The sequence below is a fragment of the Manacus vitellinus genome, unplaced genomic scaffold (assembly GCF_001715985.3).
Source record: "Manacus vitellinus isolate BGI_N305 unplaced genomic scaffold, ASM171598v3 scaffold_1_pilon, whole genome shotgun sequence".
In the NCBI taxonomy this organism is placed as follows: Eukaryota; Metazoa; Chordata; class Aves; order Passeriformes; family Pipridae; genus Manacus; species Manacus vitellinus.
The window spans coordinates 14,901,620-14,914,243 of record NW_021939396.1 but is presented as its reverse complement, the minus strand read 5'-3'; the positions used below and the strand labels follow the sequence as shown (position 1 = coordinate 14,914,243).

At 37.0% G+C, this 12,624-nt stretch overlaps 1 non-coding gene across 1 annotated transcript; it reads right to left on the bottom strand.

Annotated features, from left to right (window-relative positions):
- Positions 1-10,413: 10,413 nt before the first annotated feature.
- LOC112841288 lies at positions 10,414-10,518 on the bottom strand. Its single transcript, XR_003212894.1, has one exon. It is a non-coding gene; the product is annotated as a U6 spliceosomal RNA (small nuclear RNA).
- Positions 10,519-12,624: the final 2,106 nt, after the last annotated feature.

Genomic DNA, 12,624 nt, shown 5'->3' with positions numbered 1-12,624 from the left:
AAAAGTGCGTTTCATTTTTCTTTTAAGACACAATTTCAGTTCCATGTTTTGATACCGTTCTTATTTTCCTTCATGAGTCTTCCATCTGTCTAGGAGGTGATGGTATTTATTACTTTCCTATAATATTAATATTATTGTTATATATACTAAATGAATTAATTAAACTGCCCTGAATCTGTCTTTCTCACCTTTTTCTTCATATTTTGTGAAATAACTTCTTAAGATGGAAGTCTTCACAGAATGAAATACAACGATGGAAAAGCTGTCAGACATGAAGATAATGGGAGAGAAGTGAGAGAGGTAATTGAGACAGGCCAGGGCATAGCATGTGACGATGAGCAAGTTATCACCTGCCCAGAGATGGACTTGCACAAACAAGAGATCCAGTTTGAGAACCAGAATCTTACAGAATGACGTAAGAAACACTAGAACTAGTTAATCAGTTTACAGTAAGCTTGTTAAAACAACATGGAGTCCAGGATAGAGTATTTTACTTCTGTTGCCAAACCATCTCATTTAAAGGTAACTCAATTATCTGCATACTATGCCAATTAGCAAATTTATTTCTAGGTATTTTTGCATTTGTTTCACTGTGGAAAATTTTTTTTCAGGTATTTTTGCCTCTGCTTCACTGTTTCTGTTTTGAGGCATTTATAGAGTTACTAGTCAAATTGATAAACCTTTCACTTTTTTTAAAAATATCTTTGTCTGCCACTATGGATAGAACATCTACAGAGTTTCTCCATAAGTGGAAGAGCAAGGATTACATCAAGCTGGCCCAGACATTCAAGATTCAAAGACAGAACCTGGAAAAACTCAAGTATGAACTCTCTGTAGCATGAATTTTTAATATAAATGAAATAGGAGCCTAACAGCTATTCTTATTCTTGCACAAATTTATTAAGCTTATTTGGTGTCTCAACTAAAATTTTTACAAAATCATAGCTATCATGAAGAAATTTTGTATATGTTATAAAAATATTAAAATGTTGATGAAGCTGTTCTTATATTGTTTGTTAACATATATGAACCTTAGGACATTCATTCATATCTCATTTTTGAGATGGATTTTTTTTACATTTGTTCCAAAGTATTTATATCAAGTAACGATTTAGAAAATCCCTTTTTAGATTTATTTTCTTCTCTTGGATTTACTGTAAAAGTACATATGCTTTGAAGAAGAAAAAAAATAATTTTCTTTAAATAACCTTTACATTTCCTTCTCAATGCTATATTCCTTCATAAAGAAAACATGGAGCCCCAAAGATGTATATGTGTAAATCATGTTAATCTTTTCAAAGCAATTGCAGGATTTGGGTTCTAATCTAATATTTGAGCTTGAGATTTCTCTTCTCACAACAGTCTCACCTTCCTTACACCTTAGGGGACAAAGAGCAAGACAGTTGAGTTAAAAAGACTACCTGGATATTGGAAATGGTAATTTATCCTAAAATCTCCTTATGATTCTCTCCCATGAGTCTTTTCTGAGCTCTGAGGGACATAACAGAGAGAAGATCTAGAGGATCTAGGTTACAAGGAAAAGCCCCAACAAAATTTCAAGTCTCTTAGAAACAGGCACTCACTGTTGACAGACAGTTGGAGTGGTTTATCACACTGTTTCGAGAATTACTTTGGCTTAGATATGAGCAGGATGATATGGCATTTCAAATTGAAATGACTTTTTAACTGTGCTGAGAGTTGAGCCTTCAATAATGATGACTCGTGGCCTTAGATACCTAGCCATAATATATGTCCTTTGTGGTCCTTTTTTAATTTTCATTTCTCTTCTTGACAAAGGGAAGTTCTGACAGAAGCCATCCCTATCTTTTCACTCAATCTTATGTACGGGAATGGCGTGGGAGGGAAGGCTTTCATGGTACCGAATCCCACACTGAATGACAGATCCTCCATGGTATGAATGTCAACATTTTCCTAGAAGTCACAAAAATAAAAAATTTAAAAGGGAAAAGAGGTGTTTGAAACTCTGTAAGATTGCAGAATACACTGAAAATGAAACAAAAAAACCCATGATGATTGCATGTCATACAAAACAATAACCAAAACAGTAACCAAAACAGTAGGGAAAAGATAGCCACATTCTAAAGGTGCAGAACAATGAAGAACAATTAAGCATATTCTAGTGACGTTCCTCAGGGGTTGGTATTGGACCAGCACTGTTTAATATCTTTGTTGACGACATAGACACTGGAACTGAGTGCGCCCTCAGCAAGTTTGCCAATACCAGGCTGTGTGGTGCAGTTGACACACAGGAGGGAAGGGATGCCATCCAGAGGAACCTGAGAAACAGACCTGTGCAAATGTCATGTAGTTCAACAAGGCCAAGAGCAAGGTCCTGCCCTTGGGCTGTGACAATCCCAAGCACAAATACAGGCTGGAGGGAGAACGGATTGAGAGCAGCCCTGAGGAGAAGAACCTGTGGGTCCTTAAGAAGATGTAAAAATGTCCTCACCCTTTTGAAGCATGTATCTGTCTTCTATGTCTTATTCCTATATCTCATATAATGTATTAAGTAACAAAGACACTTTTATTAATAGTTTATAACTGAAAGAAAAAGAAAGATTTTTACAATGTAAAAGGACATAAGATCTTGTAAAACTTATTATTTTCTAGAGCAAAAGAAAAAAAGAATGAAAAACATGATTGAGTTAGAATAGGACCTCAATGGTAATGCTATATAATTGCTTTCCATCCCTTCTGTCAGCAGTGAAGCTTTAAAACATTGATCAAAGCTGATGACTAACATATAACACTTGGGCTGCAGCACATTGTTACAATTTCTCGCCCTCAATAATTGTAGTGTGAGCCAGCATAAAGATGAATACTTTTTCTTAAATGTTTTCTTCAATCCAGGTAGATAGGATTAAAAGAGTATGGCAGGAGTGAGCTGTATTAGAGCACCAGTGTCAATAAATATATCATGGGCAGTTGTCTGAAATGGATACCAATGCTCTGAACATTTTTCATTACTACACAATACAAAAGCATAACTCAATGTCAAACTCCTGCTCCACAGAGAAGTCATGTAAAGCCTTGATTGACAAACAGTAAAAGCTATTTTAAATTAAACACATTAGCTGATGACATAATATGCTTATTGCCTTACCAACTGTGATTTAATATGGTTTGACATGAGTAAATTTGTATGGTGCTATTGAGTTGAAGTTGGTTAAGAATTTTGAAAAGGTTTGTAAAGATGATGATCCATCAGAACCTAAACTGCCACAAGAACGTGTGATTTAATTAATGAATTATACAAATGGAAGGAAATAAGAGAAATGTAGTTAGCAGGTAAAGATGATAAGTTTTCATATGAATTGGTATTTTTGCATTTGTAATATGAGTTTTTACCTAAAATCATTGACACTCAAAAAAAAAAAAGATTGAAATAAAATTGGAGATAAAATTTTGGACAATAGGAATGAATTCTTTGAAGGGTGATGCCATTTGAATTTTTAAACTATCTATTCACATAACTGATGAAAAAACAACTGGTTATGGCTATCTAAACTTTACAATGATTTCTTACTCGTTTACAGATCAGATTAATTTCGTTTAAACATATGAAATTATTTTTTTTTCCCTTCAGGTTCAATTATAAACAGCTAATTATAATGTAGTATGCTATTAAGAGATTCTCGTTATAGTTCTGGGGAATGTTATTAATTTAGTTTGTAAACATAATATGGATATATGATTTACAAGAATTTCAAACCTTGAGTCAATAAATCATAGAATACATCACAGAAACTGTTTTCTAAAGCATCTAGAATATAACATCCAGTATAAGAACTCAAAATTTTTTTTAAAGGCATGCAGTGTAGGGGGGAAAAATTGAGTAAGCCATAAAGACTGTCTTTTATCATAAACATTCTAATTGCTTTTCAGAATTCAGGAAAAAATTGGGAAGGTTTTAAGAAAGTAAATTTAAAGTAGTTTAAGTAGAACTTAACAAATTTAATGAAGAAAATAAGGCACACTGAATTTAGAAGAAGAACTAGTCGGAAAAGACCACCCTCTGCCTAATACTTCCAGATATTCTGACACATATCTTACTAGCTCTATTTGCATGTACAAATATTCATCATGAGAGAAAATTTGCTGGATACTCTTTTCTTAAATAGTTTACAGGAGTTTAATTACTTGAGTTTAAATATAAACTTTTAATTTCTTTGAGGTATGATTTTCTGGCAATATTTCCTTTTTTGTTAAAAATGTTAAGAGAATTCAGTGTTTGATTCTGTGTTATACCATGTGAGAGTGCTTTACTGTACTTTTGTTTGTTTTTTTTCTTTCTCTAAATCAATTCACTTGAAGTCAATTTTGGTCAGAAAACGATTAATAAAAAATAGAATTCTTAGTCACACCGTGTTTAAGATTTTTCTCAATTGACTGACTGGCATCTACTATTCCTAATCTTCAACTAGGACTTCAGGAGACAAAATGTATTGTAAATTTCCTAAGTTTTAAAATAACTATGATTTTGTATGCAATACTGTTGGAAAATTACATTTTCATGCCTCAGCTTTCAGTAATAGAAAATTTTTAAAATAATTAAGTTAATGAATTTTCAGGATATGCAGATTATTTCATTTTCCTTTTTTTTTCAATCTGTTTCTAGACTTTTTCCAGGGTGATGGGAATGACTAAGTATCCACTTACTGTTTTTTCTATCCCAAAATTTGTGTTTGGTCAGTTCCTAAGGAGTTTACATTTCTATACAGGATTTTGTTGAAAGTAATATGTCAATCTTCCCTGACCGAGCTGCCCCATATCTGAAAATGCAGACACTGAACATGTTTTGATCAAACCTAGCTCTTCCAGATATAAAAAATGTGTTTATATTGAATATGCATGGCTGCTTTGTTCTCTAACTACATTCACTATGTCTGTACACAGGAAGACCTTAGAAATCTCTCTCAAGAGCCTAGTCTCAGACAAGGGCTCTGACATTTATATTCTCTTTTTCCTTCTCCTTTGGCCATGCAATAGCACAGAATACAGCCAAGGATACAAGATATATAAATAGGAAGTCTCCTTATAGGAGATTTTCTTGGGAGCAAGTACTTTTTTATATGACAACAATGATAAAGTCCAAAGATTTATCTGAAAATCGTGTGTGATGTAAGGGAAATCCACCCATACACAGGATAAAAGTAGCAATAGAAAAAGAGATTCAATGTGCCAAAAAAGTGTATTGTTATATTCATGACACACACTTTAGCTTTCTTTCATTTGCCTGTGCTCCTAAACAAATAAAGCTAACATTTCACTTGGGCCTCCAGGTTGAATCACATTGACAAAAGGCAGAAGGCAGCTGCCCTTTCTTTGCCATCCAGAAATATCTGTCTCAAAATATTACTGCCATTCAGAGTAGTTAGTTAGGGGCACTTGTCAAGTGCAATTGTATCTCAAGGTACAGCAAAGATGGATGGCATGTTGTGCTGCTTGTAAAGGGAGCTGACTTGAATTGTCTGGAATGCCTTATCAATGGAAGTCTTTAGCTTTAATTGGTAGTTTATAGGGTCTTAAGAAAATTGCATAAGTTTATGAAAATGTGGCTTACCTGACCAAAGGAAAATGAAAAAGTATGTGAAACTATTTTAAAGTTAATTATAGACATTTTACTTGCTACCTGTGGATGGATTTCTTGTTTTGAAGGGATTAATGGAGTTAGAAGTTTGTATCCTCTATGTCACTGTACTAGCTGAGCTGGGCACACATTACCTATAAGATTTCCTTAATCCTAGTCATTCTTCCTAGTAGGAGTGAAATTCACTGACTGGAATAGATATAAACCCCCATAAAATTTGAAAATTTACAATCAATAGCACAACTGTATTGAGCAATATTAGACAAATGTATGCGAATTGCCCACCTTTCTGCAGAATGAATGGATTGGATTTGGTATGTTGATTACAAAGTGATTTAGTTGTAAGTTGGTTTCTCAAAATACTCGGATAGTGAAAAAACCCACAAACACTGACAATACTTTTAGTTACAGATGGATGGAGCTGTCTGTTATTTGAAAATCATGGTCACAGAATCACAGATTCACAGAATTGTTTATGTTGGAAGGTCATCTAGTCCAGCCTCACTGCTCAAGCAGCCTTACAAAACCGAAGCATATCAATAACATGAAGAGTAATCTAGAAGACATTTTTGACTATATGGAACTAAAATCAATTCAGTGAAACAAAGTCAGTGAGGCAGACAATAGCAGCAGCAGTAAATTCTGTGGCTGACTGTTGGGGTGCATTAGGAAGAGTGTGACCAGAAGGTTGAGGGAAGTTATCCTCCCCTTCTACTCTGCCCTGTTGTGACTGCATCTGCTGTGCTGTGTACAGTTCTGAGCTGTCTAGTTCAAGAAAGAAAAGGAACTTTTGGAAAGAGGGTACAGCAGACTTTCATTATGGCTAGGCTTCACGAACAGAGATTTGGGAAGGGCTCTACCCACATTTGTTACAAGCGCGTTGGTGGCTAAAGAGGCCAATACGAGATAGACAAGTCCAGTTGCAAAAGGCACAACAGAAAGACAACTCAGATGGTATCGGCAAGACACTATTCTTTCTGCGTTGTCTTTTCTCTTCGAGAGTGATCCTGCGTGCATTCTCAAAAGAAGCAACTGCGTTATAGATGGTGTGTCTCCAGACCTCCTGATTGGAGGCCAGAGTAGACCAGTGAGGAAGATCAATGTGGCTGAGGCTGAGATGTTGTTTCAGGCAGTTCTGGAATCTCCTCTTTGGGGCTCCTCTCTTGCAGCAGCCAGTGGCAAATTCACCATAAAGCAAGATCTTAGGGAGGCGGTGGTCCTTCACCCTGGAGACGTACCCTGCCCAACGCAGCTGTGTTCTCAGCAACATGGCCTCAATACTTGTGACTGCTGCCTGTTCTAGAACAGATGTATTGGTCACATAATCTGACCAGTGAATGTTTGGGATTGTACAGAGACAGCATTGATGGAAGCGTTCTAGGAGTTGCAGGTGGTGGCGGTAGATGACCCATGATTTGGACCCATATAAAAGAGTAGACAGCACAATGGCTCTGTAAACACTGATCTTTGTACTTTTCTTCAGGTGTTTATTTCACCAAACTCTTTTATGGAGTTTTCCAAAAGCACTATATGCCTTTGCTAACCTGTTGTCTATCTCTCCGTCAATCTTACCGTCCGAGGAGATGATGCTACCTAGGTAATTAAACTGATGAACTGATTTGAGCTCTGATTGGCCAATGGTGATATGGGGATGATGGAAGACTTCCTGAGGTGCAGGTTGATAGAAGACTTCTGTCTCCTTTAAGCTGACTTCCAGCCCAAAGAGCACAGCAGCATCTGCAAAGCAGGATGCTAAATGCTGCAGAGCTACTTCTGTGTGGGCTATGAGGGTGTTGTCATCAGCGTAAAGCAGTTCCTGGACAAGATGATTTAAGGTCTTAGTGTGGGCCTTCAGTCGCCTTAGGTTGAATAGGCTTCCATCGGTACGATATCGAATGTAGATACCATCTTCCTCATCGAGGAGCAGACCTCTTAGTACCTCTGTAACTGGCTTCCAAGTCAGTCAACATTTTAAGCCAAAGCTTCTGTCACCTTTTCTTTACATTATCTCCTAAAAGAACAGAAGAATTCCACATTTTTTTAAACCTTTTATTTGAACATAAAGTAAAAGTGTTTTTTTGTTTAGTTGTGTTGGGTTTTTTTCTTAGTTCAGAGAAACTCAGTGGGAATAAAAGATTTTGTAAATGTCTCTCCCCTTCCTTCTTCACAAGGTATGTGTCTCAGATCTCACTGTCAGACCAGCATCTTCTGGTGAATTCCTAGACAGAAACACAGTCCTTGCAATTCTCAAGCACAGGGATATCTCTCTATGACTGTCTCTGGGATGAAAAGGAATTACCAGAATCAATACCCTGTCAAACATGTGTGTGTTAGTCAGCAGAACTGAAAGCACAGCTAGTGACAATGCTCCTCTGGAATACCAAATTAAGGCATCTTTGAAGGAAAAAAATTCTTAGAAAGTTACCTATTGAGATAGTATAATTATTGCTTTGGTTTCAGATTATTTTCTTCCACATTAACTATACCAATTTGCATTTTCCTAAGGTGAATTTCTTTTATCTGCCCATGTTTTTATTGTAACTATTTTACATTTCATTTTTAAGGCAATATTTGCTAACATGCAATGTACAGACAGATTGCTTCATACATAAAGTGTAAAACTGGTAGCAATGCTGCAATGATATCATCTCAGTGATAACCACTACCAATATGATTGACTATTGATATTTGTTGTTACTATATGTCCATCTTTATTCTGCCTTTTCATAATCTGGGATTAAAATTCAAAATCGGTCATGAAATTCATATACACTTTGCTTACTCTTGTCACAGAAAATTCATCAAAATACTATCAGAATATCTGTTGCCAACTGTTATCAGTAGTTTGATATCACTCTCAGATAATTCTCGATCTTCATGACCATTTATAATGATGTTGAATCTTCTGAGAAGCAGCATTCCACACTTCAAATAAAATCATCACACTGTTTTTACTTTTGGCATTGACGTTATAGTATTTTAATGAAATTTCGGTAATTTTTTATCTAGTACTTTTTACCAAATCTCTTAGTTTAGTATAATACTCTTCACTAAGAACATTTTCAGATTGTAATTAATTCTATTCCATCTGGAGGAAGGTTACCCTACCCATCAAACAGACAGCAGTCTTAGTTGCCTTGTGATCAGCCCTCCTATGAGATCAGATGGATTTTCTGGTAATAAAGTGCATCAACAAGAGCTACAACTTATTTTTTATATTTCCTATTCTTTTTACCCAGGATGGAAGCTAAAATTTCAATCACCTGTGTTCAATCAATTTTCTTACCTGTATTTTTAACTGAAAATAAATATTCTTAGTTCACTGATATTCAGTATATGGGTTTCAAAGACACATATGAAAAGGATCACATGAAGACAGTGCCACTGCTGACAATAATAAATTTTATCTCTTCTCTTAAAATAATACTGCTGTCATGTAACTGGATTGTGAAGTTGGATTTTGTTGGCTTTTTTTATCTTTCCAGAAATGCCTTGGTGATAGCAAGGGTAGTTCTGCTTTGCTAGGAGTTTTAGCATCAGCCAAAAAGAATTATGCTTTCTTAACACTTCTGAGAAACATGCTACTAATTTTTTCTGGGCAAAGGTTGATTAGAATGCCATGCAGACACATTCGATGTTGTGAAACTAGGAGCATGATCATGATGAAACGGTATTTTTCTAAATGAACGCTGTAAGTGCATGCACATCTGTGATGCTATATTAATGTTATGAACAATGACTCATCTGAGAGCTCATGACTCATTTTTTTAAGAGAGACAATGATTTCATTTATCTAGATTTTTATGTTTGTTTGACTCATCAGATATGACTAAAACAAGCAATGCTTCCTTTCTCTCTCCATTGCACTGGCCATTCTACTCACCTGGAGAGGTGAGGAATGCCTGTCATAGTTAAGTCAAAAATTAAAATAAAGTGGTGATCCATAGTTCATCTGCAGTGATTTGGATAACATAACTGTTGAAATAGGACAGTTGTATTTCTTTTGCTGTTTCTACAAAGATTCATTAGTAAATTTTATTGTGTAAATTGAGAGGAGAAAGAACTCATATTTGAATGGTGACAATCGCTACTCTACCAACATACACCATTTCTTTCCCAAATTTACCCAATCTCCTTCTCATTAATTATCACAGAATACATAATAAATGCCTAAAAGATAACTTCCAGCTATTAATATCAACACTTCATAATGCTAAACACCTGCACTTCTGTTGTTTCAGGGAGTCCTTGTATCTCCTTTTCGGGGCTCCTCTCTTGCAGCAAAACGGCTCTGTAAACACGGATCTCTGTACTTTTCTTCAAGTGTTTATTTCGCCAAACTCTTTTATGAAGCTTTCCAAAAGCACTATATGCCTTTGCTAACCTGTTGTCTATCTCTCCGTCAATCTTACCATCCGAGGAGATGATGCTGCCTAGGTAATTAAACTGCTGGACTTATTTGAGCTCTGATTGGCCAATGGTGATATGGGGATGATGGAAGACTTCCTGGGGTGCAGGTTGATGGAGAACTTCTGTCTCCTTTAAGCTGACTTCCAGCCCAAAGAGCTCAGCAGCGTCTGCAAAGCAGGATGTTAAACGCTGCAGAGCTGCTTCTGTGTGGGCAACAAGGGTGGCGTCATCAACATAAAACAGTTCCCGGACAAGGTGGTTTAAGGTCTTAGTGTGGGCCTTCAGTCGCCTTAGGTTGAATAGGCTTCCATCAGTGCGATATCGAATGTAGATACCGTCCTGATCATCGAGGTCTGCCGTGGCCCTTTGAAGCATCATGCTAAAAACGACTGAAAAATATGGAACGCTTCACGAATTTGCGTGTCATCCTTGCGCAGGGGTCATGCTAATCTTCTCTGTATCGTTCCAATTTTAGTATATGTGCTGCCGAACCAGCTGCCGCAAGAGAGGAGCCCCGAAGAAAAGACACAAGGACTCCCTGAAACAACATCTCAGCCTTGGCCATATTGATCACCATAACTGGTCTACTCTGGCCTCCAGCCAGAAGGCCTGGAGACACACCATCTATAATGCTGCTGATGCTTTTGAGAAAGCACGCAGGATCACTCTCAAGGAGAAAAGACAACGCAGAAAGAATCGTACCTTGTAGAATATACCATCTGAGTTGTCTTTCTGCTGTGCCTTTTGCAACCGGACATGCCTGTCTTGTATTGGCCTTTTTAGCCACCAACGCGCTTGCAACAAACGTGGGTAGAGCCCTTCCCAAATCTTCATTCACTAAGCCTAGCCATGATGATGATGATGATGATGATGATGTGAAGATGGCTTGCAGTTGTCCTACTAAAAATCTCTGAAATTACTTCAATTTTATATAAGTGAGTGCTGAATTTACTTTAATGCTTTTCACTAGAAATACAATAATTGCCTATGAAACATGTAGAAAATAGAGTTTCTATAGTAGCCATGCTTCTTTGATGAATTGTAATAAGCATAGTGTCCAGTAAAGGCACCATGCAAATATTCTAGAATTGTGTTTAAAAACTTTTATTATTTCTTGTCTAAAGTGAGATATGACTATTGCTCCTTTTTATATTGGTAAACATACCTCCTGTATACATGGGATTTTACAGACGAACATTAAAACACAAGAAATCACCCTTTAAGGTGATCATCGCTAAGAAGTGAATGAAAAACAAAATGTGTTGGGCACATTCATGTACTTCTTTTGACACTGACCATAGCTAGAGTAGAAAATTGGTAAGTATGTGCAACAGACTGTGATAATCTCAATTATGTTGAATTTAGGTTTCCAAACAATGATGTGAAGCAGAGACAGACAATCTTAATGATAAATCTGGAAAGCTAAAAGTGCAAAATGGATTGTGGAAGAATCAAGTAGCAGCGTATTTTCTTTATTTAGAAAGCATTAATTATTCTAGTTTTTATTTTCAAACTTTCTTTTGATCTTGAAAACATCTTTGGTCTTTATTAAAGTATGAGTGCATCTGGATCCCTTTCCCCACCCACGACATGGGGGAGCCAAGTTCTAGTTCCATCTCCATCTGAAGAACCATTCTGATGTCTTGAGGGATGGGGAAAGGGAACTCCAGCACTAGGGGTTTCTCAGGCCCCGAGCCTGGAGGGGAGAGGTGCCCTCCCCTCCCCCCACGCACATGGTCCCATGGCCGGCACAGAGACAGCACACCGGGCGTGGAGAGGAGGCAAGAGAGAGTTTATTGTTGGGGGTGTTACATTTATAGGGTTAGGAGGATTCACAGAGTAACCAATTACAGGTTGTAGGAAGGGGTTAACAACCAATAGGAAGGGGTTAAAAGGGGGCCAATGAGAACACCTCAGGATACATTCTTGCATGGGATAACACTTGTTGTGGGGGGTGTTGGGAAGAAGAAGCATGTGTTTGCAAAGAGACCACAGGGGCACTTTAAGACATGTTTAAACAACAGTTTTCCCATATAATGCAGGTTTAGTGCCACAGGTGCAGGGAGCTAGTCCTGCCCCACAGCCAAACCAACAGGGTTTCAAGATGAGAAATTTCTGGATCTTGTAGAAAACATAAGGGGAAAAGTAGCTGGCCAAGGCTGACCAGGGCCTAACCTACCAAGACAGGAAAGGCAGAAATTACAGAAGTTGTGGTAGTATCAGGAGCTGAAACTAAACAAAAAAAAGAAAAATTATGAAACAGTACATCTGGTTCATGAAGGGTCTGATGTCTATGGCCAAAATTAAAAAGCAAATATGTAAAATCAGTAAAACTGGAGCAAATGGAAAAAAAAAAAAAAAGGATGAAAATTATTTATCCAGTAGGAGGAAACAGGGGGAAAAACCTAACTATAAAGTGAATTAAAGCACAGGAATTGCATTGTTTGGAGGTCCTTGGTAAGCATCTCTGACCTGACCAGCAAAGCCTGGAGCAGATCAACAAACCTGTTCTGTTCGCAACATAGGTGTCTTGATTTTGCAGTCAGGAAACCTGGAGTTTTCTCCGTAATATTGATGAGGTATTACCACACTCCACACTCATT